The 6,000-nt window shown below is 40.8% G+C and overlaps 1 protein-coding gene across 2 annotated transcripts in view; it reads left to right on the top strand.

Moving 5' to 3' along the window:
- Nucleotides 1–6,000, top strand: part of cdh13 (cadherin 13, H-cadherin (heart)) — a 370,680-nt gene that overhangs the window by 223,547 nt on the left and 141,133 nt on the right. The gene's annotated exons all lie outside the window — the stretch shown is intronic.

The following is a 6,000-nucleotide window of genomic DNA, read 5'->3' as shown; positions in this document are numbered from 1 at the left end:
AGACCCACCCTTAGCGGTGCGTGCACATTCCACTCGGAAGTGTGGAAGTGTCTATGACCCTTTTTCAGCGGGGTGTGTGTCGAAGAGATCTGTACAATGGCATCTTGGCCCTTACTGTGCCCATTTGTGCGTTTCTATCTCTTGGATATGTCGGGCTCCTTCTCGGGATCCTGCTCGCAAGTGCGACCTAGGATCTGAAAAGTGAGGATCTGGTGACTACTGGGTGTAGAGGGGGAACATACACTGGCAGTGCCTGACGTTTCAGTGAGAAGTCAGGGCAGTGCAGGTGTTAATGGTCAGGCCAAGCCCCTATCGGTCCAGCGACCTTCTCAGGGGTGTCCCACCATTCTGTCACTAGGTGATGTGGTGGTCGGGGCCTGTGGCCGGGTTGGTGTGGTGGACTGTGGCTTGTCGCGGCTAGGGCGGACAGTCATTGGGCTCCACCCACTGTACCCATAGAGTCCAGTAGAGGGCAGAGCCTGTGTGAGATAGAACGAAGGTTACAATATGGTAACCCTAGTTCACAGCACAGGCGGAGCCCTCTACCGATGAGCCCTGTTGCCCTGACACCGTCAGCTGAAGAGGCGGGCAGATGCTGAGGCAGTAGGGACACTGCTATTTATACGTCACGCACGTATCGGTAGCGACGTCCTATTGGTCGGCTACGTAAACTATAAAATTTCAGTGTGCAAGTGCGTGCATGTGATTGGAGGAGGTAGTACCCATAGAATCCAGTAGAGGGCTCCGCCTGTGCTTATAGAACTAGGGTTACCATATCCTTATCCATAACCTTCGTTTTACGCAACCCCCTGCTACAACGCAGTAGCGGTCTGGCCATCTGGAGTACCGGGGGCCACCTGCCTTAGGCTATACAATTTCACTAATAATAAAACAGTTGGCAGAAGGTTGAGCAACACGGGCCAAACCCGCCTTTCCCCAGGCTTGTTGGTGTATTCTAAATGAACATCTAGGGAGCCCTTCCCTCTCACTCACACACATCACAGCGACACTGATAGCTGGAAAACAAGCTAGAACATAAGATGGAAAAGCAGAGTTTGAAAACGTTAAGGGTTGGGCTGAAAAGTTCAGAGACAAAAGACTCAAAGGTCTTAGCTGAAATGCAAGTAAATGTAAAAAAGTAACCGGCTCGTTCCGTAATAGTAGTAGGCTACTAGTACCAGAGCCACAGACACTAAGACCGCGAAGAGGCCACAGCCCTGTTCACAGGTGAAAGATTTGGCAGAGAGGACAGTGCAGCCAGAGATAGTGCAGCTGAAGGGTATGCATCTAAATGTGTTAATACAACATCAGAATATATTAGTAAAATGCAAATACTGTTGGTCAGCTACTGTTTTGTTAATGTACCAGAAAGAAAGAACAGAGGTAAAGAGTACAATAACTGTGTGTTCAAACAGGTTGGTGGAAAAACTCAAATCTGATGCCTAACATTAGTAAAGCTCTGAATGTCTACATTTTTGCTGTCCTGTGGGGATTTTGTGGGAAATAAATCATTTCAGTATTAGTGATTTATTGTTGTGTAATTTTATTTTGCTAAAATAAGCATTTTCATTTGATTCCGATTGTTTTTGTCTTGTCATTCTACACGTATAAATGTTAATGACATATGCTAATTAGCTAATTTTATTTAATGTCTGCCATTGGTTGTAAACAGTAGCCTATACATATTATAAACCAACCCTCACAGTATTTTGTGTAGCAATTCATTCATTTGATATGAAATAGTGGCACTGCTGCTGTGTTTTGTAGTTTTTCAAAAATTTTGCCTTTATTAGTTAATTATATATTATTTTATTTGTATCCATTTGTGGTTGATGATTGTTGCTCTCTTAGGTTACGTTCTATGTGTGGAGAGGTAATAAACCAGTTTTTTATTATGTGTACTCCCATGACTTAAAGCCAACCAGCTGACCCTAAGCAGCAGTTAGACAGTTCTCTGTCTCAGTAAGGATTGTGGATATTTTAGTCTTTTTTATCTCAAGGCTTCATGTGATGAAAAGTACTTTAATCATGATAATTTCAGCGTGTGTTTTGCAGCCTTTTTAAAGTAGTACTTCCATAGTGATCAATGGCTGTGATGCTGCTAGGTGGTTTATTAGAGACTGGTCCTGTCCTGTTTGTACGTGCGTGCATTAAGGGCGGCTGTGGTGGAGTATACGGGGACCGATCTGGTGGGCTGGTCTGGATCAAAGTCCAAGCCCATTTTTTACTTCCAGTCCGTCCATGCTACAACGTGAAAACAAGAGGCAGAAAGTTCGGAAAGATTTGAGTACTTCAGCAAAATACACATAACAGCTACAAGTGCAAGCTTGAAGTGCATTGATCCAAAGAAAATCAGATCTTTAGAATAATCCCTTTGAAATAACACGTTTAACAAAAGACACAGAGACGAACAAAAAAAAACAGACAGGCTGGCATCCAAGCACTGAAGAGTAGTGTAGTTGTAACAATAGGCATTAAAACAGCGTAGACAGGTAGAGTACAATGCAGCATCCAGTCAAATAGATAGCCTCGCTGCTGAAAGCTGCTTCACCAATATACCTGCGCCACTTTCACAGCTGTCACTTTAATACTTAATAGACATGACTGCATGTATTTGGAGCTGAATAGTAGACACATTTTAGATATGATTGGGAATAAATGGCTGTACAAAGAATGAAAAACACAGAAGCACATTCTGTTCTGTATCTGTCCTCTCGAATAGTTGTCTCATCAGCAATGCATTGTGATGAAAAGTGCATCAAAGCTTCTTTTGTTGTTCAAGCAAACATTATTTAATCATTCTCTTTTATTTAAATGTCTATTCCTCTTTATGTTAACCACTGGCATCAGAGTTGTTTTTAGTTTTCAGCTATCTGTTTTTTCTTTTTGTTAGAGAGATTTCTGGATAATATTAAACAAAGTGGTATACAACGTACTTTTTTGGTCTCTGTTCAATGAGCAGCTCAATCAAATTGATGTTTCCTTCTCAGATAAACACCTTTTCAGACATTTTGACTTACAAATACATTACAAATACATTACTGTTACAAATAACAGTAATGTAATGTAATAATCTATTCAAGTGTCCTAGTAAGTCATGACTGTGTGACTACTATGATGCTGGCATGTGGGACTTTAAAGACTGAAAAGTAATACTGTATTTACATGCTGTTTTGCTAGAAATATATACAAAGAGAACTGTTCACTAAACTTAAATTAAACTTAAATTAGCATCATGGTCACAAAGTCTAAATTGTATTGTCCCTAACTCACAATTTTTAAACATTTATCATTTTAGTCATTTCCTTAAAGCAAAACTGCTGTTTGGCCCCATAGTGAATATGGGAAAATCAGTTGCACGTTAACCGAATGTTCAGTGGTGGCAGTTCTCCAATGTTCTCCCGCTGCTACTTTTTTTAAATGTTGTGTTTCTCTCCACGCCTCCTTTTATCTCTATCGCCTTGTGGAATTCACTCAAACATTTCCGTGTACACTTACTGCTACCACCTCTTAACTGCATTCTGCTTCTTTTGAATATGTGCTTTTAATTCATCGGCATGGATCTCAGCAGTATTGGTATTGGATAAGATGATTAATCTTTGAACTTCCTTTGATCTCATTCAAACCTGAGAATAGAACGGGTCAGCTCTCACTCTTTTTCAGCCACTTGAGTCTGATTAATATAAATCTCATTTCAGGTTTCAGAATATCCAGCGTGCATGTTGAATAATTTAAAATTAAATTCCAACCACTAACATTTATGCAGATGTGTGCACACACGGCACACACAGTAGACTCAAACACACTCTAGCATCACATTTACTCTTTTTTCGATCTTGTCTGTGTTCTTTTGCTTCATCTTGGCTTTTCACAGTGTGTCACTTCCCTGGTGGCACCGATCTCCCTCGGTATTTGAGAAAGATATAGGAGTTAGCTGTAGGCAGTGTCCCACCAGCCTATGTAATGAAATCAATTCACAACACGTGTATCTATGTGTGCTTTTTTTTTCACTGTCAATCATTGTGTCTTTTCATGTGTAAATTGGTGATGTTTTGCCTCACAGCCCCGCTTCTTATTTATTTCATTATTTTATTTATTTTTGACTGAGCACCATACATCTCATTATACAGTAACTTGATAGACATGCCACACACACACTGTTTACAGACTCTCTCTGCTGTCTCTTTCTTTATTGTATCACTTTTCTCTTCATCCAGCCAGAGCTGGTGTCATCCAGCAGATGAGTCTGTGATAGTGAGGTAATGGCAGTCCTGCGCATTCACATCCATCCCACAAAATAACCATCCAATGCAGTTAAGATTGATTGAGCCTTGGCTCCTGTCAGAGGAGGAAGCTGATAAGAGAGGGCAACGAGTCTTCACCAAGGCCACGCACATGATGTCATGGTATGATTAAACACAACAGACATCGTTAGAGTTATACCTAACCCCATTGTCCCATTACAGAACGCCAGATGTTTATCATGTAAGTTGATTGATGCTGATGCTGTGTTATATTCTGGAATGACAAATGCTTGTTAGTTACATGATGCTCATTTGTGAGTGGCATAATGGTATTTGATGAAGACAGTGAGGGTTAAGCGGGTCTGCTTGACTCTGATGTCACATAAAACATGTAATATGATTGTGTTGCGTTCAAGAGACCTCGGTTTGCCAGTGGAATGACAACATAATTCACTGAGATCTGTTCAAGATAACAAATTTACTCATTGTTTTTAATGCTCAAATTTGCCAGTTGGTGTGTCTGTGGGCAAAGCTGTGTGCGCGATCATCAGTGTTTGCGAGCACTGAGTCATCTCTAACAGTGTTGCTTTCGAGGTGTGAAGTGGAACAGAGTATAGGTAATGAAGGAGATGGGACTGTATAATTATTCAGCAGAGGAAGGATTACCGGTTTACTTAACCCTTAATGGTTCACCTTGAAGTGCAAATGCCAAGGGGATAAAACCCACACCTCGCTGCCCCTCATTACCTTCATCTGGACTACAGACAATTGGTACTGACTGGGCCACCGGTATTTAATGTAGACTTTGCATATTTTCCAGTAGCCCTTTTGTGTCTTATTTGAATAGTTTGGCTAATGCACTGTGGTGAAGTGCTGTCGGGTATTAAGGAGAAGCATGAAAAGAGATCGATGTTTATGGGCCATGCTGTGCAGTGCTGCTATTTAAGAATGTTTTTATTTGAGAAGTATGTGGGTCAAATAAGAATCACAAGGGGTTTCTTGCCAGAAAACACATAACTTCAGTGGGTTTAATAATTTCAGAAAAGAAAAGAATCAGCTTTATGTAAGGTAAAAAAATGCTTTTGACTGCTGCAATGTTGCAAAAAAACTGAACTCAGAAGCAGAATTGCTTCATCACCCACATTGATTTGTTGTTTGTCTTTTTAGAATGTATTATTGCTACCAAAAACTGTATAGATTTCTGTTTATAGTAAAAAAAAAAAAAAAGACACCTGACCGTTTAAACAAATCACTTCAAATTCCGTACAGCACATACACACACACACACACACAAAATCATCAGTCCCACATTTTGTTTGTGTACCAGACTCCTTATCATAAGTTTCCATCTGTGTCCCAAACACACCATCACATCATAATGCAGTCCTGCACCTCTCTAACAATCAGTCAAACTTAGAACTCGAAGAAGTATTCAGCTAATGATATTTTAATCACAAATGTCTGACTACAAGCTGAGAACAGCAAGAACATGAAGTGCTGGATGGAGGTACAGTTTATAGACACTTCTGCCCACAATGGAGAAAAGGGAAAACACTACTCAGAAGACACACAACCTAACATGGTCTATATTTGTGTGTGTGTGTGTGTGTGTGTGTGTGTGTGTGTGTGTGTATGGGAGGGTGTGGCCTGGAAGTACATATCCGCGCACTGGCGTGTGTAGTATCTCTGTGCAGTGAGTGTGTGTCTCTCTCAATCTGTGCAAGTGTATCTCATCACAGACAAGAGACAGAGATTG

This window comes from Micropterus dolomieu, linkage group LG22, assembly GCF_021292245.1.
Source record: "Micropterus dolomieu isolate WLL.071019.BEF.003 ecotype Adirondacks linkage group LG22, ASM2129224v1, whole genome shotgun sequence".
Classification (NCBI taxonomy): Eukaryota; Metazoa; Chordata; class Actinopteri; order Centrarchiformes; family Centrarchidae; genus Micropterus; species Micropterus dolomieu.
The sequence above is the reverse complement of the archived record's forward strand: the minus strand, read 5'-3'. Positions and strand labels throughout refer to the sequence as shown.